Genomic DNA, 20,381 nt, shown 5'->3' with positions numbered 1-20,381 from the left:
TGCTGGAGGTTTTTAAGAAGAGCCTGGACAGCCATTTGTCTGAAAGGGTGGGTGGGTGAGTGGGTGGATGGATGGATGGATGGATGGATGGAGGATGGATGGATGGTGGATGGATGATATAGATAGATAGATAGATAGAAAAATAGATAGATAGATAGATGGGTGGGTAGGTAGGTGGGTGGATGATAGAGATAGATAGATAGATAGATAGATAGATAGATAGATAGATAGATAGATAGATAGATAGATAGATAGATAGATAGATAGATAGATAGATAGATAGATAGATACGTAGGTAGATAGAGGGTGGATGGTGGATGGATGATATAGGTAGGTAGGTAGGTAGACAGACAGACAGACAGACAGATTAAGAGAGAGAGAGAGAGGGTGGGTGGGTGGGTGGATGGTGGATGGATGATAGAGATACAGATAGAGATAGAAAGAGAGAGAGAGAGAGAGGTGGATGGTGGATGGATGATAGAGATAGATAGATAGATAGATAGATAGATAGATAGATAGATAGATAGGCAGGCAGGCAGGCAGGTAGATAGAAGAGAGGGAGGGAGGGAGATGTAAAAAAAGAGATGAGAGAAAGGGATGGATGACAGATAGGAGAGAGAGAGGGAGGGAGATGTAAAAAGAGAGAGATGGCAGAGAAAAAGGGAGGGATGATGGATGGATGGGTGGCTAAATAAGGAGACAGACGGATGGATGGATGGAAGCAAGGAAGGAAGGAAGGGGAGCAAGGGGTGGAATCACCTCCGTGGATGGAAGTCAGCTTTCCTCAACCCATCAATCTCCCCCCCCCCCCATCGCAGGCTGGCAATGTCAGGCCTTGCATCCCCACCCTATCTGGGGGAGGGGGGGGGCTCTGAATCGCAGGGGGCCGGGGTGGAGACTCCCCCCCGCGTTGCCCCAACCGCCCCTTGCAGCCAAAGAGGCCTCTCGGTGCTGGGGGGGGGGGTCTGGAGCCGACCCAACCCGGAAACCCGGAGCGCCCCTCCAAGCCCCCCGCCCCCCCCCAGCTTTCAAACCCGGAGCTCTCCGATCCTGCCCCCGCCGCTCGGCTTGCCAGAGATGATATATCGCCCCCCCCCCCCAATACCGCCGCCACGTCGCTTCCATAAATCACTCCGCTCTCCCCGGGCCGCGTGGGGGGGGGCGCTTTTAATTTCTCTGGCTCTTTTCTCTGCTTTTCCTTCCGACACTTTTCTTAACACTTGATCTTATCGGGGCCCCCATAAATCAGGCGCGGCTGACGGGCCAGCGGAGCCCCCACCGGCGCCGCTCGCGAGCGGTGGGATCGCCGCGGTCGGCCGCCCCCCCCCTCGCCCCGACTTTTATAAATGTGGCGGGGAGTCTCGCAGGATCGCCATAAATCAAAGGCTTTCCGAGCGGCTCCCGAGGCCCGGGCTGAGCTGAGCAGGGGGGGGGTCTCTCCCTCCCTCCTCTTGTCTGCTTCGTTCCTTCTTTCCTTTCTTCCTGCCTAGCCTCCCTCCTCCTTCCTTCCTTCCATCCTCCCTCCCTTCCTCCATTCCTTCCTTTCTCTCTCCTTCCCTCCATTCCTCCCCCTCTTCCTGCTTTCCTGCCTTCCTTCCAGCCTTCCTCCTTTCCTTCCTTTCCTCCTTCCTTCCTTCCTTCCATTCTCCCTCTTTTCCTTTCCTTCCTTTCTTCCTTCCCTTCCTTTCCCTCCCTCCCTTCCTGCTTTCCCTCCTCCCTCCCTCCTTCTTTCCTTTTTCTGCTTCGTTCCTTCTTTCTTTTCTTCCATCCTCCCTCCCTCCTCCTTTCCTTTCTCTCTCCTTCATTCCTCCCTCTCTTCCTGCTTTCCTTCCTTCCTTCCTTCCTTCCAGCCTTCCTCCTTTCCTGCCTTTCCTCCTTCCTTCCTTCCATTCTCCCTCTTTTCCTTTCCTTCCTTTCTTCCTTCCCTTCCTTTCCCTCCCTCCCTTCCTGCTTTCCTTCCTCCCTCCCTCCTTCTTTCCTTTTTCTGCTTCGTTCCTTCTTTCTTTTCTTCCATCCTCCCTCCCTTCCTCTAATTCCTTTCTCTCTTCTTCCCTCCATTCCTCCCTCTCTTCCTGCTTTCTTTCCAGCCTTCCTCCTTTCCTGCCATTCCTCCTTCCTTCCTTCCATTCTCCCTCTTTTCCTTTCCTTCCTTTCTTCCTTCCCTTCCTTTCCCTCCCTCCCTTCCTGCTTTCCCTCCTCTCTCCCTCCCTCCCTCCCTCCTTCTTTCCTTTCTGCTTCATTCCTTCTTTCCTTCCTTCCATCCTCCCTCCCTCCTCCTTTAATTCCTTTTTTCCTTCCCTCCATTCCTCCCTCCCTTCCTGCTTTCCTGCCTTCCTCCTTTCCTTCCTTCCTTTCCTCCTTCCTTACTTCTTTCCTCCTTTCTGCTTCCTTCCTTTCTTCCTTCCTCCCTCCATTCTTTCTGATGCTTGCTTATTTGCTTCCTTCCTTCCGCTCTCCCTCTTTTCCTTCCTTTCTTCCTTCCCTTCCTTTCTCTCTCTCCCTTCCTGCTTTCCTTCCTCTGTCCGTCCCTCCTCCCTCCTTCCTTCCTCCCGCCTTTCTTCTTTGTTCCTTCTTTCCTTTCTTCCTTCCTTCCCTCCCTCCCTCCTTTCCTTCTTTCCTCTCTCCCTCTCTCTATTCCTCCCTTCCTGCTTTCCTGCCTTCCTTCCTTCCTTCCACCCTCCCACCTTTCCTTCCTTCCTTTCTTCCTTCCTTGCTCCTTACCCCCTTTCTGCTTCCTTCCTTCCCTCCTCCCTCCCTCCCTTCTGGTTGCTTGCCTTCCTTCCTTCCTTCCTTCCTTCCTTCCTTCCACTCTCCCTCCTTTCCTTCCTTCCCTCCCTCCTCCCTCCCTCCCTTCCTCCCTCTCTCCCTCCCTCCCTTTCTCAAATCTGGGCTGGTCTTCCCTTCACCTAACAACAGTCAGTTTGCCTTCTTGGGGTCTGGTGTCAAGCAGGGGTTCCAACAGAAGAGGCCATTGGTAGCTCAGGATTCGAACTGTGGGGTCCTGGGCGCTCCCTAAACCTGGTTGTTGAACTGAAGAAGCTTCTTGGATGAGAAGCACAAGTTTTCAAAGAAAAAAAAAACGGAGAAAATCCAGCTGACTTTGGAGAAAAACAGCTTTGGGGTTTTAAGGATACAGGAAGTCAGCATCTGACTTAAAAGCACAATGAAGGGCAGCGTTTCCATTGCTAAGCAAGTCAGTTGTTAAGTGAATTTTGCCCCACTTTATGACCCTTTCGGCCACAGTTGTTAAGTGGATCGTTGCAGTTGTTAAGTTAGCAACACGGTTATTAAGTGAATCCAGCTTTGCTCCCCATTGGCTTTGTGGGTCAGAAACGCACAAAAGAGGGTCACATAACCCCGGAATGCTGTAACCGTCACAAATGCACAAAGTTGCCAAGCATCTGAGTTTTGATCAGGTGACCAACGGTCGTGAATGTGAGAAACGATCATATGTCACTTCTTTTCCGTGCCGTTGTAACTTCAAATGGTGACTCAAGGAATTGTTGTAAGTTGTGCATGACCTGTACTTAAGGCCTTATTTGACATCTCAGGGGCTGCCCCAAAGAAGAGGGAGTCAAGTTCTTCTCCAAAGCGCCTGAAGGCAGGACAAGGAGCAACGGAGGGAAACTCATCAAGGAGAGAAGCAACCTGGAACTAAGGAGAAACTTCCTGACAGTCAGAACAATTAACCAGTGGAACCACCTGCATCCAGAAGCGGTGAATGCTCCAACACTGGAAGTTTTTAAGAAGAGACCGGACACCCATTGGTCTGAAATGGTGTAGGGTTTCCTGCCTGAGCAGGGGGTTGGACTAGATGACCTCCAAGGTCCCTTCCGACTTTACTACTATTACTATTACTATCTTTTGCCCTTTAAGTACGGAACAAGGTCTCCTGCAGGGGGTTGGACTAAGGTCCCTTTCAGCCCTAGGATTTTATGTTTTAAGCACAAGCGTGGAATAGTCTTTTTAAGAGCACGGGTTTTAAAGAAGTAACTCTAAATGTTATAGACTAATTATCTTCTCTGCTCTGCTCTGTTCTGCACTTCTCTTCCATTCTATTCTAGACTAGTCTATATTCGATTCTGTTCCATTCCAGTCCATTCCATTCCAGTTTAGTCTAGTCTAATCTAGTCTAGTCTATATTCTATTCTGCTCCGTTCTGTTCTGTTCCAGACTAGTCCAGTCCAGTCTAGTCTTGTCTATATTTTAATCTATTCTATATTCTATTCTATTTCATTCTGTTCCATTCCAGTTCATTTCAGTCCAGTCCAGTCATCTTTATTCTATTCTATTCTATTCTATTCTATTCTATTCTATTCTATTCTATTCTATTCTATTCTATATTCTATTCTGTTCTGTTCCATTCTGTTCCAGTCCAGTCCAGTCTAATCTAGTTTAGTCTATATTCTATTCTGTTCTGTTCCGTTCCAGTCCAGTCTAGTCTAGTCTTGTCTATATTTTAATCTATTCTATATTCTATTCTATTTTGTTCAATTCCATTTCAGTTCAATCCAGTCCAGTCTAGTCTAGTCCAGTCCGGTCTATATTCTATTCTATTCTATATTCTGTTCTTTTCCGTTCCGTTCCATTCCATTCCATTCCATTCCAGTCCAGTCCAGTCTAGTCTACTCTAGTCTATACTATATTCTATTCTATTCTATTCTATTCTATTCTATTCTATTCTATTCTATTCTATTCTATTCTTCTTCCGTTCTATTCTATTCTATTTGTTGTTGTTGTTGTTAATTGCGAAGTCGTGTCCGACCCATCGCGACCCCATAGACAATGTTCCTCCAAGTCTTCCTGTCCTCTACCATCTTCTGGAGTCCATTTAAGTTCATACCTACTGCTTCAGTGATTCTATTCTATATTTCTATTCTATTCTATTCTATTCTATTCTATTCTATTCTATTCTATTCTATTCTATTCTTGTTTCATTTATTATTATTATTATGGATCATCGCACAGTCAGCCAGATGTTCAGACTGGATTTGGCATTTTGTCTACCTATCGAGTCCTTACCCAGGACCTGGGATAGGCAGATGTGGATGTTTGATGGTATTACAGGTATCGTCGCAGGATGGAAGCAGTTCCTAGTAAGGCCGCCTTTTGCAATTGACTAATAGCAAATTTGTCAATGCCAAGGGTGTTCAAGTGGTGCTCCAGTTGTTTTGGGATTGCACCCAAGGAGCCTATTACTATTGGTACTACCCTTGCTTGCTTTTGCCACAGTCTTTCTATTTCTAATTGTAGGTCTTTGTATTTTGTTATCTTCTCCAGTTCTTTCTCTTCTATTCTGCTATCTCCAGGCACTGCCACATCCACTATCCAGACTTTTTTGTCTTCCTTATCGACAATTGTTAAGTCTGGGGTGTTATGTTGCAGGTGCTTGTCTGTTTGAATTCTGAAGTCCCAGAGCAGTTTAATTTTATCATTTTCTATGACTTTCTCTATTTTTTGATCCCACCAGTTTTTGCTTACAGGCAAATGATATTTTTTGCAGATCTTCCAATTCACCATTGTTGCTACTTTGTCATGTCGCTGCTTGTAATCAGTCTGTGCAATCTTCTTGCAACAGCTTACCAAGTGGTCCACTGTTTCTTCAGCTTCTTTGCATAGGCGGCACTTACTGTCTGTTGCTGTCTTCTCAATTTTGACTTGTATGCATTTGTCCTTAAGGCTTGGTCTTGTGCAGCCAGAATTAGTCCCTCGGTCTCTTTCTTCAATTTTCCTGCTCTTAGCCATTGCCAGGTTTTATTATTATCTGCTTTCCCAGTTATTTTTTTTCATGTATTGGCCATGTAGTGCTTTGTCTTCCCATGCCTCTATTCTGTTCTTCATTTGGTCTTTCTTGTAGGCCAGTTGGTCTCTCCAGTAGTTAGTAAGCCTTCCTGATATACTAATTTCAGTGCATCTTCATCATTGTTCTTCAGATATTCTTCCAAAGCCATTTTTTCTTCTTCAACCATCTGATGTACTTGTAGCATTCCACGCCCACCTGTTTGCCTTGGTAGATAAAGTCTGTCAATGTCACTGCGTGGATGAAGGGCATGATTCATTGTCATTATTTTTTTGGTCTGCCTATCCATTGCTTTTAGTTCTGCTTGAGTCCAGTCCACTATTCCAGCTGTGTACCTAATGACTGGGATTGCCCAGGTGTTGATTGCCTTTATGGTATTCCCTCCATTGAGTTTGGACTTTAAGATCTTCTTCACTCTCTTGATGTATTCACCTCTAATCTTTTTCTTGACTTCAGTGTGCTTGATGTTGTCAGCTTGAAGGATACCCAAGTATTTGTAGTAATCTTCCTCATCCAGACTCTTAATGTTATTTTCGTGGGGCATCTTGATTCCTTCAGTTTTCACTATTTTTCCTTGTTTGATAGTAAGTGTGGCACATTTGATTATTATTATTTTTATTATTATTATTATTATTATTTCCAGGAGGAGGGGAGAGTGAGGAATAAAAGTAAGCGGTGTTTGATCAGGACTCGCACAATGTGCCCCCCTTAAGAGGGTCTTCCCGATGGAGCTGTCTGCCTGTCCTGAAGCCCCAAGGAGAGAGACAAATGCTTATGGACTCTTCAAAGCCGCTTCCAGTTGTAGCAGAAAATCTGGGGTTAAGCCAGAAGCTTTGCTGTAAAAATAGCCAGGGGAGGAAAGATTTAAGAAAGGGGAGAGGGGAGACTGGGCCATTTGGAAATCAAACCTTCCCTGAATGCAAAGTAGCCTCTCTTTTTTGGCCCCCACGTCCCCCCCCTTCTTACCCACCCACCCCCACAGATCTGCCGTAGGAACGGTGTGCCAAGTGGAAATTCAACAGGTTCTCCTCCTCCTCCTCCTCCTCCTCCTCCTCCTCCTCCTCCTCCTCCTCCTCCTCCTCCTCCCCCCTTCCCCTCCTCCTCCCTGGAAAATAAATGCATTTTTTTTGTGCGTGCAGTTTCTGCCAGCCTTGCAGATGTTAGAAGTATGGAGCATGGGGGTGGGTGGGAAGGAGAGAATGAAATGGCATCAGTATACAGTCAGCCCAGAAATATGGCTGGGGGTGTATTTTTAAGATTCACCACCACCACCCTCCCGTGGGAGAGCAAGCAATTAATCCTAATCATAGTATCACAGAGATGTGGAATTGTGATAAATCTAGTTTTTTTTTTTTTTTTTTGCAGCAATAGGTATAAAGGCATGTATGTGGGGGGCTGCTTTTGCCGGGGGGGGGGGGAGAGGCAGGAGAGACCACAAAAGCTACTTTTCCTGATTAGAAATGCATTTGGTAGAGAGAAACCTGAAAGAAACGTGTGTGTGTGTGTGTGTGTGTGTGTGTGTGTGTGTGTGTCCCAAGAGAGGAACAGGTGGCCCAACCTGGTCCCCTTCAGTTGCACAACTCCTGACCCAGAATCCTTGGCAGAAGGCAACAGGGCTCCTTCGTGGATATTCAACCAAGGGTCACCGATATTTGAATGCTGGTCCCTGGGCACAGCTCACTCCCGGATGCCTCCCAGCAGCTGGACAATCAGCCCTTTGGCTGCTGGTGGTGGGGTGTCATTGGTGCTCTCTGAGCTTGGATGTTCTCTTGCAGACGTTTCATGACCCAACTAGGGAATGTTATCAGTGCTAGAAGGGAGGAGGAGGAGGAGGAGGAGGAGGAGGAGGTTGAGGAGGAAGAAGAATCATCATCTATGGGGTCCTCGGTGCTCTCCGAGCTTGGATGTTTTCTTGCAGACATTTCATGACCCAACTAGGGAATGTTATCAGTGCTAGAAGGGAGGAGGAGGAGGAGGAGGAGGAGGAGGAGGAGGAGGAGGAGGAGAAGAAGGAGAAGGAGAAGGAGAAGGAGAAGAAGAAGAAGAAGAAGAAGAAGAAGAAGAAGAAGAAGAAGAAGAAGAAGAAGAAGAAGAAGAAGAAGAAGAAGAAGAAGAAGAAGATGCTAGAAGGGAGGAGGAGGAGGAGGAGGAGGAGGAGAAGAAGAAAGAAGAGAAGAAAAGAAGAAGAGAAGAAAAGAAGAAGAAGAAGAGAAGGAAGAAGAAGAAGAAGAGAAGAAAAGAAGAAGAAGAGAAGAAGAAGAAGAAGAAGAAGAAGAAGAAGAAGAAGAAGAAGAAGAAGAAGAAGAAGAAGAAGAAGAAGAAGAAGAAGAAGAAGAAGAAGAATCTATGAGACCCTTGGTGCTCTCCAAGCTTGGATGTTTTCTTGCAGACCTTTCATGACCCAACTAGGGAATGTTATCAGTGCTAGAAGGGAGGAGGGATTGTGGAGAGGAGGAGGAGTCTGTCCAGTCTCTTCCTAAAAACTTCAAACTGTTGGAGCATCCACAATGTCTGGAGGCAAGGAGTTCCATGGTTGATTGTCCTCACTGTTAGGAAATGTCTCCTTAATTCTAGGTTCCTTCTCTCCTTGACTGATCAAAGAGAGAAGCAACCTAGAATTAAGGAGGAACTTCCTAACAGTGAGGACAATCAACCAGTGGAACAGCTTGCCACCAGAAGTTGTGAATGCTTCATCACTGGAGGCTTTTAAGAAGAGACTGGACAGCCACTTGTCTGAGATGGTATAGGTTCTCCTGCTCGAGCGGGGGGCTGGACTAGATGACCTCCAAGGTCCTATTCTATTCTATTCTATTCTAATATTATTCTATTCTATTCTATTCTTATTCAATTCTATTCTTGTTCTATTCTATTTTTATTCTATTCTATTCTAATATTATTCTATTCTATTCTATTCTAATATTATTCTATTCTTATTCTATTCTTATTCTATTCTATTCTAATATTATTCTATTCTATTCTATTCTATTCTATTCTATTCTATTTTTATTCTTATTCTATTCTATTCTAATATTATTCTATTCTATTCTATTCTATTCTAATATTATTCTATTCTATTCTATTCTTATTCTATTCTATTCTATTCTAATATTATTCTATTCTATTCTATTCTATTCTAATATTATTCTATTTTATTCTATTCTATTCTAATATTATTCTATTCTATTCTATTCTAATATTATTCTATTCTATTCTATTCTTATTCTATTCTATTCTAATATTATTCTATTCTATTCTATTCTAATATTATTCTATTCTATTCTATTCTTACTCTATTCTATTCTTATTCTATTCTATTCTAATATTCTATTCTATTCTAATATTATTCTATTCTATTCTATTCTATTCTTATTCTATTCTATTCTTATTCTATTCTATTCTATTCTAATATTATTCTATTCTATTCTATTCTAATATTATTCTATTCTATTCTATTCTATTCTTATTCTATTCTTATTCTATTCTATTCTATTCTAATATTATTCTATTCTATTCTATTCTATTCTAATATTATTCTATTCTATTCTATTCTATTCTATTCTATTCTATTCTAATATTATTCTATTCTATTCTATTCTATTCTTATTCTATTCTATTCTTATTCTATTCTATTCTTATTCTTATTCTATTCTTATTCTATTCTATTCTAATATTATTCTATTCTATTCTATTCCAATATTATTTTATTCTATTCTATTCCATCCGTTGTTTCTTGGCCTGCCTTCAGGTACTTTGGGAAAGAGATGGATCCCTCCTCTTCTTTGTGGCAGCCCCTCAAATATTGGAATATGCTATCATGTCACCCCTAGTCCTTCTTTTCTCTAGACTGGCCATCCCCAATCCCCATTCTTCATATGTTTTAGCCTCCAGTCCCCTGATCATCTTTGTTGCTCTTCTCTGCACTCTTTCTAGAGTCTCGGCATCTTTTTGACATCGTGGTGACCAAAACTGGATGCCGTATTCCAAGGGTGGCCTTACCAAGGCCTTGTAAAGTGGTATTAACCCTTCACGTGATCTTGATTCTGTTCCTCTGTTAATGCAGCACAGGACTAACAATTTCTCAGTGGCAGTCCTGGCACCGTTGCGGGCTGCTGGTCTTCGGCACTTGGCAGGAGCCAGCAAGACGTTCCTCGTTATTTCCTTGACTTTTTAAAAAATTCATCAGAGAGAGTTGGAGAAGAGTGAGGCGGTGGGATCAAAGGGATTTTGCGGTGGGGCTGCAGAGATGAAAAGGCCCATGGTTTTCAGAGAGCATCTGAGATTATACATTGGTGTGTTGTGTATGTGTGTGTCCGTGTGAGGGAGAGAATAAGCTGTGCAGGTAGTCCCTGACTTTTAAAAAAAAGTTCATTTAGTGACCAAAGTTACAACAGCGCCGAAAAAGGCGACCGATGACTATTTTTCACACTTTTTTTCACACTTACGACCGTTGCAGCATTCTCCGTGATCAACATTCAAACGCTTGACAACTGACTCACATTTACGACGGTCGCAGCGTCCCCTGGGGTCACGTGACCCCTTTTGGTGACCTCTTGACAAGCAAAGCCAATGGGGAAAGCCGGATTCACTTAACGACGGGGTCACTAACTTCACGACAGAAGGGATGCACTTAAGAACAGGGGCCAGGAAGGCGGTAAAATGGGGCACAAAACACTTCACGAATGTCTCACTTAACAACGGGCTGAACTGTGGCCGTTAAGTCGAGGACTACCTGTATTCCCACGGGAAACCCTCGGCTTCGTGGTCAGGTGCCCACCGCTTCATCCCTCCGCCTTCGAACAGGCCTGGGGGAGAATCTTCTCAGGCTCAACGTCTTGGGTGCGAATCTAACCACAAAGAAATACATTGGGGGTGAGGCTACTTGTGCTGCCAATTCTTAATAATAATAATAGTAATAATAGTAGTAATAGTAATAATAATAATAATAATAATAAAGTTGGAAGGGACCTTAGAGGTCATCTAGTCCAACCCCCTGCTCTGGCAGGGAACCCTGCACCATTTCGGACAAATGGCTGTCCAGTCTCTTCTTAAAAACTTCCATTGTTGGAGCATTCACAACTTCTGCAAGCAGGTTGATAATAATAATAATAATAATAATAATAATAACAACAACAACAACAACAAAAACAATAATAATAAAGTTGAAAGGGACCTTGGAGGTCATCTAGTCCAACCCCCTGCTCAGGCAGGAAACCCTACACCATTTCAGACAAGTGGCTGTCCAGTCTCTTCTTAAAAGCCTCCAGTGTTGGAGCATTCACAACTTCTGGAGGCAGGTTGTTAATAATAATAATAATAGTAATAATAATAGTAATAATAATAAAGTTGGAAGGGACCTTGGAGGTCATCTAGTCCAACCCCCCTCTCAGGCAGGAAACCCTACACCATTTCAGACAAGTGGCTGTCCAGTCTCTTCTTAAAAGCTTCCAGTGTTGGAGCATTCATAATTTCTGCAAGCAGGTTGTTAATAATAATAATAAAGTTGGAAGGGACCTTGGAGGTCATCTAGTCCAACCCCCTGCTCAGGCAGGAAACCCTATACCATTTCAGACAAATGGCTGTCCAGTCTCTTCCTAAAAACTCCCAGTGTTGGAGCATTCACCGCTTCTGGAGGCAGGTGGTTCTTCTTTGAAAACCCCTCTGACTTTTTGATGCAAGGCTCACTTGGGAAAACGGGACACAAACCTTTAAAAAGCGGGTAAATCTGAGCCTATGTCGTTTCCTTCACCACACTGGCTATTATTCACCTCCACGCACTCCCCACACCCCCGCCGCGATGTTGATTAGGCCCTGCCAGCCGAAAGTTTTGTTTGATGTATTATTTATTTTCATTTGTGAATTGATTAGATTTTTTTTATGCTGCCTTTGTTGCTTCACCGTGTTTCCATGAAAATAAAACCGAGTCTTATATTAATTTTTGCTCCAAAAGATGCATTTGGATCTCTTTCTTTTCCAGTTAGGGCTTATATTCAGGGAAATACGGTACTAAATGCATCCTGGCTGAGGATCTTAACTGGGGCTTATTTTTGGGGTGGGGCTTATATTATGAGCATTCTGAAAAAATCAGGATAGGGCTTATTTGCCAGTTGGGTCTTATTTTGGGGGAAACACAGTATAAGGAACTCGAAGTGGCAAACATATGTAATACTCATTCCTCCTATTTTCCCCTAAGCCGGGACTAGAACTCACCGTCTCCTGGTGATTGGCCCAAAGTCACTAGCCACTATTTATGCCTAAGGCGGGACCAGAAATCACCATCTTCTGCTGATTGGCCCAAAGTCACTAGCCACTATTCATGCGAAGGCGGGACTAGAACTCACCATCTCCTGGTGATTGGCCCAAAGTCTCTAGACACTATTTATGCCGAAGGCGGGACTAGAAATCACCATCTCCTGGTGATTGGCCCAAAGTCACTAGCCACTATTCATGCGAAGCCGGGACTAGAACTCACCGTCTCCTGGTGATTGGCCCAAAGTCACTAGCCACTATTTATGCCGAAGGCGGGACTAGAAATCACCGTCTTCTGCTGATTGGCCCAAAGTCACTAGCCACTATTCATGCAAAGGCGGGACTAGAACTCACCGTCTCCTGGTGATTGGCCCAAAGTCACTAGCCACTATTCATGCGAAGGTGGGACTAGAAATCATCGTCTCCTGCTGATTGGCCCAAAGTCACTAGCCACTATTCATGCGAAGGCGGGATTAGAACTCACCGTTTCTTGGTGATTGGCCCAAATCACTAGCTATTATTTATGCTGAAGGCGGGACTAGAACTCACCGTCTCCTGGTGATTGGCCCAAAATAACTCTGTTGACTTTCATCACATGGCCCTGGGACACAACGGTCGTAAATACACGCCATTTGTCAACTGCCTGAATTTTGTTCATGTGACCACGGCAATGCTGCAACGGTCATTAAGTGTGAAAAACGGTCATAAGTCACTTTGTTCAGCGCCCTTGTAACCTTGAACTGTCACTAAACAAACCGTTGTAAGTTGAGGACGACCCATATTGTCACGAGATGCTGAATTCCAGAAGATGAACCCGGAATTCTTTCGAAATAAGCAGTGCAAAGAAACTAAGAGCCGCTGCCGAACGGGGAAAGAAAAGAGATTTATTTAGGAAAATAATAGAAATCAAGGAATCGTTTATGCCAATGTGAACAGATAAAAAGACAGCAGGCAAAGATGGTAGGGAAAGGAGACACAAAGAAAGAGGGAACAAAAGACATGGAAGAGCAGCAAAGAAACATCTCAGAAACAATAATGGAATGACGGTTTTAATTGCGGAACGAGTGCGAGAATTCCCAAAAGCAACATTGAGTCCCGGAAATTAGGGTGAACTATGTTTTAAAACTAGAGGAAGTGATGAAACGCCAGCAGAAGGCAGAGTTCCCCCATGCTGGCTCAGGAATTCTGGGAGTTGAAGTCCACAAGTCATGAAGGGGGCCATAGTTCCCCCATGCTGGCTGAGGAATTCTGGGAGTTGAAGTCCACGAGTCATGAAGGGGCCATAATTCCCCCATGCTGGCTCAGGAATTCTGGGAGTTGAAGTCCACCAGTCACGAAGGGGCCATAGTTCCCCCATGCTGGCTGAGGAATTCTGGGAGTTGAAGTCCACCAGTCATGAAGGGGGCCATAGTTCCCCCATGCTGGCTCAGGAATTCTGGGAGTTGAAGTCACGAGTCATGAAGGGGCCATTGTTCCCCCATGCTGGCTCAGGAATTCTGGGAGTTGAAGTCCACCAGTCATGAGGGGACCATAGTTCCCCCATGCTGGCTGAGGAATTCTGGGAGTTGAAGTCCACGAGTCATGAAGGGATCCATAGTTCCCCCATGCTGGCTCAGGAATTCTGGGAGTTGAAGTCCAGAAGTCACGAGGGGGCCATAATTCCCCCATGCTGGCTGAGGAATTCTGGGAGTTGAAGTCCACAATCATCAAGGAGGCCATAGTTCCCCCATGCTGGCTCAGGAATTCTGGGAGTTGAAGTCCACACGCCATAAAGTGCCCAAGGTTGGACACCGTCTGGAATGGGGTCTCCTGCTCGAGCAGGGGATTGGACTAGAGGATCTCTGAGACCCCTTTCCACTCTGTTATTCCGTTCTGTTCTGAAGGAACCTATTGCCAAGTCTTCAAGTAACCGGTGGCAGGAGACAAGGCGAATGAAACGAAACCGAATCACCTCAGGAAGGCAAAGTGACTTCTGCAAATTGTGGAGTTCGTGGCATTTATGCTGGAACATCAGGAAGGGAATGTGGTTGTTTGTCCTCTCTGCCCATTTCCTGGACGGAAGGATGAGCACCGGAAGTAATCAGATGCTTACCAAACTCCATACTGTATATTAACGTTATTTTGATATGGGAGGTCCAGGTTAGCAGTTACCAAGGTAGAGTTTTTCGTCACTTTAGCAACTTAAAGATGCATGGATTTCGATTCTCAGAATTAGCCAGAATTCTGGAGTCAAAGTCCACCCCTTTTAAAGCAGGCTGGCTGGGGGATTCTGGGAGTGGAAGCCCACCCTTCTTAAAGCATCCTGGCTGGGGGATTCTGGGAGTGGAAGTCCTCCCCTCTTAAAGCAGGCTGGCTGGGGGATTCTGGGAGTGGAAGTCCACCCCTCTTAAAGAATGGCTGGCTGGGGGATTCTGGGAAATAAAACCCACCCCTCTTAAAGCAGGCTGGCTGGGGAATTCTGGGAGGGGAAGCCCACCCCTCTTAAAGCAGGCTGGCTGGGGGATTCTGGGAGTGGAAGCCCACTCCTCTTAAAGCAGGCTGGCTGGGGAATTCTGGGAGTGGAAGTCCACCCCTCTTAAAGCAGGCTGGCTGGGGAATTCTGGGAGTGGAAGCCCACCCTTCTTAAAGCATCCTGGCTGGGGAATTCTGGGAGTGGAAGTCCATTCATCCTGAAGTTGCTGAGGTTGAGAAACACTGAATCCAGGACTTGGGAGACGTGGTCAAGAGCAATTCCCAGAACTCCTGGCCCTGCTAGCTTCCTGTTTCTCCATCCAGGATGTCTGCCAGATCCAGAGGGCTTCGCGCCGAGGTCTTTTGGGACAACAACGCAACCAACTCTGGCAGACTGGAAATTCAGCCCCTGTCTGCAGTGCTTGGGTGATCCATTACCTGCATTAATTCTGCGCTCTGATTTGATCTGCAATCAGAGCAGAAGAGTTTTCCACCACCACTACCAACCCCCCATCTCTCGTGGGTTCAGTAATTGCTACCCTGAAATCCTCTCTTGGAATAATTCCTCCTTCAGCAAAATGCAAGACTTGTTTTTTAAAAAAAAAAGGGGGGGGGGAGGAAAAAAAAAAAGAGATAAAGACTGCAATTGACCTGTTCTGTGATTGGGGTTATTTGCGGGCAACTCAGGTGAGACTTCCAGAAATTTAATCATCCTTAATCCACTTTTTTTCTCTCTCTCTCTCTATCAAGAGCGATTTCACAGTCAAATTGACCCTCGCTTGTTCGAGAGATGTATCCGTTGCTTACATTTAAACCAATTGAGTCTGCAGGAATTTCCTACTTCCCTCTCTGAAAAAAAAGGGGGGGCTTCTCCCCTCCTTTTTCTCAGAGCGAGCGGCACAACTAAACTATTTACATTTCATTGGGGGCTCTTAGTTGATTCTTAGCTGTTTCTTAAGCAACGGAGTTAAGATATACAATGGTGCAAATGATGTGGTTCTTTGGGATTTAAGACCCCATAAATCACGGAAATGGAGGCCTTTTTTTTTTTTTTTACTTCAGTGCCTGCGGGCTCGTCTGCTTCTCCAGATCCTCTCATTATGCAGATTGTCATCTAATTCCTCCACTTTGACAGCCCGTGGATCAAGATATGTAGATGGGGGGGTGAGAGAGGGAGGAAAGGAGAGTGGGGGGGGGGAATAATCTGTGCCTTTCAGCCATTACTCTGAGTAGCATCCATTTTCATTCCCTTCTAATTGTTTTCTTACTTTGGAATCTTTGAATTGCACCGCAGACCCACACACATACCAGCTCTGATTTTGCCCCTCTGGAAAACTGCCTTATCCCCCCCCCCCCAGCTCTGTAAGATGTGGGTCGGTGTGGGGTTGTGGCTATTGTATGGGACCCGGAGACAGGAGACTATGAGCCAGGCATGGAAGGAAGTTCGTTTCTATACCTGTCTCTCTCTCTGTCTATCCATCATTCTGTCTGAAGGCAGGACAAGAAGCAGCGGATGGAAACACATCAAGGAGAGAAGCAACCTAGAACTAAGGAGAAACTTCCTGACAGTGAGAACAATTAATCAGTGGAACAGCTTGCCTCCAGAAGCAGTAAATGCTCCAACACTGGAAGTTTTTAAGAAGAGACTGGACAGCCGTTTGTCTGAAATGGTGTAGGGTTTCCTGTCTAAGCAGGGGTTGGACTAGATGACCTCCAAGGTCCCTTCCAACTATTATTGTTGTTGTTGTTGTCTATCATCTAGCTATCTCTAGTTATCAATCAATCTATCATCTATCTATCTGTATTAGCTATCATCCATCCATCTCTCTCTCTGTGTGTGTCTCTGTGTGTGTGAGTGTGTGTGTGTGTGTGTGCTGGCTAGAGCACCCGGTCTACCAAGTATAGGATAAATCAGTCTGTTCTGCATTTCGCTCCAATCTAGGAGCATGTTTTGCAGGCAGACCTCACGTAGTGTGAACACTGTAAATTCAAAAAAAAATATTTGTGGCTGACAAAGAGTTAGTGGGAGACTAGTATAGCTATTTCAAGCTTGCATGTTAGGTAGTTGTATTAACAAGCAAGCTTCCCAGGTTCGAATCCCAGAGGGGGTATGACTAGCTGATGAGAGCTAAAGAACTTGAAATACCTATACTAGTCTCCCACTAACTCTTTGTCAGCCACAAAAAGTTCTGAATATATCTATATACCACCTTTATCATTTTTATAAGTAACTCAGGCAAACATACCCAATCCTTCTTCCTATTTTCCACACAATGACATTATATAGAGATAGATACAGTAGATGAATAATAGATAGATGAATAAGAATAGATAGATGAATAATAGATAGATGAATAAGGATAGATAGATAGATAGATAGATGATAGATAGATAGATAGATAGATAGATAGATAGATAATAGAGAGATGAGATAGAGATAGAGATAGATATAGAGAGATAGATAGAGATACATACAGAAATAGACAGAATGATAGATAGATAGATAGATAGATAGATAGATAGATAGATAGATAGATAGCTATGGAGAGATGAGATAGAGATAGATAGAGATAGAGATACATACAGAGATAGATAGATAGATAGATAGATAGATAGATAGATAGATAGATAGATAGATAGATAGATAGACAGATAGATAGAGATAGCTAGACAGACAGACAGACAGGTAGGTAGGTAGGTAGGTAGATAGGTAGAAGAGAGGGAGGGAGGGAGGGAGATGTAAAAAGATAAAGGGATGGATGACAGATAGGAGAGAGAGAGGGATAGATAGATAGATAGATAGATAGATAGATAGATAGATAGATAGATAGATAGATAGATAGAGGGGTGGAGAGAGATAATATAATCACTACTCCCAACTGGATCTGGGCTGAAGGCAGGTAAGGCCCCTCCCAGCTGATGTTGTAGGGTACAGAACTGGAGGATGGGACATCATTGAAGCTTATTGGCTAGAATTAAACCCAGGTTTTTCTCCTTGTTCCTCTGAGAGCACAGCTTGGCTTTAATTCTAGAAAATAAACAAAACATCTCAATAAAATGTCCTGATCTCCACTTTAGTGCTTTCGAGCAAAGTGTTGACCCAAAATCCAGAGCCTTCCCCCGATGGACTGCCGACGGAGATTGCGGAAGCCTCTCTCAGTGATCCGGAGTTTCCCATGCAAAAAAAAGGGGGTCCAAAGGGCTCCCCAGGTTCCCTCCCCCGCATGCTTCAATGGCGTGAAAAGGGTTGTGGGTTGAGGCTTTCCTGATTATTTTGAGAAATGGGAAGTCTGGATTATTTGATGGGAGGGAAAAAAGAACCTTCATCAAAGGGAGGGGGCTATGAATGACTGTCGGTTGGTGTTAAGTGTATTGCCTAGAGTGGTAATTGGCCCCCTGCCCCCCCCTTCTAGGCATGAGAGAGGAGGGGCAGGAGGGGGAAGGGGAGGAGGAGAAGAGGAGGGGAAGGGGAGGAGGAAGAATGGGAGGAAGAGGAGAAGAAGGGGACGTTGGAGGGAGAGGAAGAGGAAGAGGAGAGAAGGGGAAGGGGAGGAGGAGAAAGAAGAGAAGAGGAGGGGAAGGGAGGAGGTGGGGAAGGGAAGGGGGAGGAGGAGGAAGAGGAGGAGGAGAAAGGGAAGGGGAGGAGTAGTAGGGGAAAAGGGGAGGAAGAGAAAGAGAAGAGGGGAAGGGAGGAGAAAGGGAGGAGGTGGAGGAGGGCAAGGGGAGGGGGGAAGGGGAAGGAGGAAGAGGAGAAGGGGAAATGAGGAGGAGGAAGAGGAGAAGGGGAAATGGGGAGGAGGAAGAGAAGGGGAAATGGGGAGGAGGAAGAGGAGAAGGGGAAATGGGGAGGAGGAGAAAGAAGGAAGAGGAAGAGGAGGGGAAGGGGAGGAGGAGGAAGAGGAGGAGGAGAAAGGGAAGGGGAGGAGGAGTAGGGGAAAAGGGGAGGAAGAGAAAGAGAAGGAGGAGAAGAGGGGAAGGGAGGAGAAAGGGAGGAGGTGAAGGAGGGCAAGGGGAGGAGGGCAAGGGGAGGGGGGAAGGGGAGGGGAGGAAGAGGGGGAAGGGGAAGGGGAAGGAGGAAGAGGAGAAGGGGAAATGGGGAGGAGGAGAAAGAAGAGATGGAGGAGGAGAAGAAGAAGAAGAGGAAGGGAAGGGAAGGGGGAAGAGGAGGAAGAGGAGGAGGAGAAAGGGAAGGGGAGGAGGAGTAGGGGAAAAGGGGAGGAAGAGAAGGAGGAGAAGAGGGGAAGGGAGGAGAAAGGAGGAGGGGGAGAAGGGCAAGGGGAGGGGGGAAGGGGAGGGGAGCAAGAGGGGGAAGGGGAAGGGGAAGAGGAGAAGGGGAAATGGGGAGGAGGAGAAAGAAGAGAAGGAGGAGAAGAAGAGGAAGAGGGGAAGGGAAGGGAGGAGAAAGGGTGGAGGAGGGGAAGAGGAGGAGGAGGAGGAAGGGAAGGGGGGAAGGGGAGGAGGAGGAAGGGAGGAGGAGAAGGCGAAGGAGGAGAAATGAAAAACAGCCAGGCCACAAATATAACCGGAGGATTGTGAACAGGTGGGCACCGTTTGCTGAGGCCACGGCTCTGCCACGTTCAACACACACGGTGAAAGCCGCCCCCAAAGACCCCTGGAATGAATTCACACACACACACACACACACACACACACACACACACACACACACACGCCCAGGCAGCCAGAGAGAACGCAAACCCTGAAGCAGGATTAGGCTCCTGCGTGGGAAGGGGCTTGCAGAATTGGCCTGGGAACCACCTGCTCTTTTATGCCAGTCTCTCTCTCTCTCTTTCTCTCTCTCTCTCTCTCTCTCTCTGTGTGTGTGTGTGTGTGTGTGTGTGTGTGTGTGTTGTGCGTTAACTCAAATTGGAGTTTGGCTCATTAGAGAAAGAGAGAGGGGAAAAAAAAACTGGAAAGAGGGGCTTTTGAGCCGTTCTCGCACTGACAAGGGACCCCGATTGGGGTGCTGGGCACCTGGCTTGTGTCCAGCTGTAGCACCCCAGGGTGAGGGGATCCCCACCTCACTTTCCAGCCCGTTCCCACAAGCAAAGTCAACCAGGGAAGCCCGATCTGCTTAAGGACCACACGGTTCGCTTCAAAACGGCGGTGACTGGCTTAACCACCGTGGCAAAAAAAAGGGGGGGGACAATGCTGGTTAAGCAGATCCACCCTGGTTGTTAACCAAACCGTGTTGTCCTTAAGCAAAAGACCACAGTTATTAAGTTATCACGCAGTTGATAAGTGAATCTGCTTCCCCCCCCCCCGTAGACTTGAAAAGTCAGAAGGTGGCATGAACCCCCCCCCCCCGGGACCTTGGAGGTCTTCTAGTCCAACCCCCTGCTCAGGCAGGAAACCCTATACCAGAAACCCCTGTTATCCAATCTCTTCTTTAAAACCTCCAGGGATGGGGCACCCACAACATCTGGAGGCAAGCTGTTCCACTGGTTAATTCTTCAGAAAATATTTAAAAATATGTCCAGTAAATAAAGAGCAACAAAGATGATTAGGGGACTGGAGGCTAAAACATACAAAGAACGGTTGCTAGAATTGGGCATGTCTAGTTTGATGAAGAGAAGGACAAGGGGAGAACATGATAACAGTGTTCCAGTATCTCAGGGGCTGCCCCAAAGAAGAAGGAGTCAAGCTATTCTCCAAAGCTATTCTTCCTTGCTTCCTCCCTCCCTCCCAGCCCCTTCCTTCCTTCCTTTCCTTCCTCCCTGCCTCCCATCCCCTTCCTTCCTTCCTTCCTTCCTTCCTTCCTTCCTTCCTTCCTTCCTTCCTTCCTTCCTTTCTTCCTCCCTCCCTCCCAGCCCCTTCCTCCCTCCCTTCCTCTAGCCCCTCCATTCCTCCCTCCCTCCCATTCCTTTCCTCCCTCCCTCCCTCC

The sequence above is a fragment of the Crotalus tigris genome, unplaced genomic scaffold, assembly GCF_016545835.1.
Source record: "Crotalus tigris isolate CLP2741 ecotype Arizona unplaced genomic scaffold, ASM1654583v1 scf7180000021948.665609621:419813, whole genome shotgun sequence".
Taxonomy (NCBI): domain Eukaryota; kingdom Metazoa; phylum Chordata; class Lepidosauria; order Squamata; family Viperidae; genus Crotalus; species Crotalus tigris.
This window is presented reverse-complemented; position numbering follows the sequence as displayed.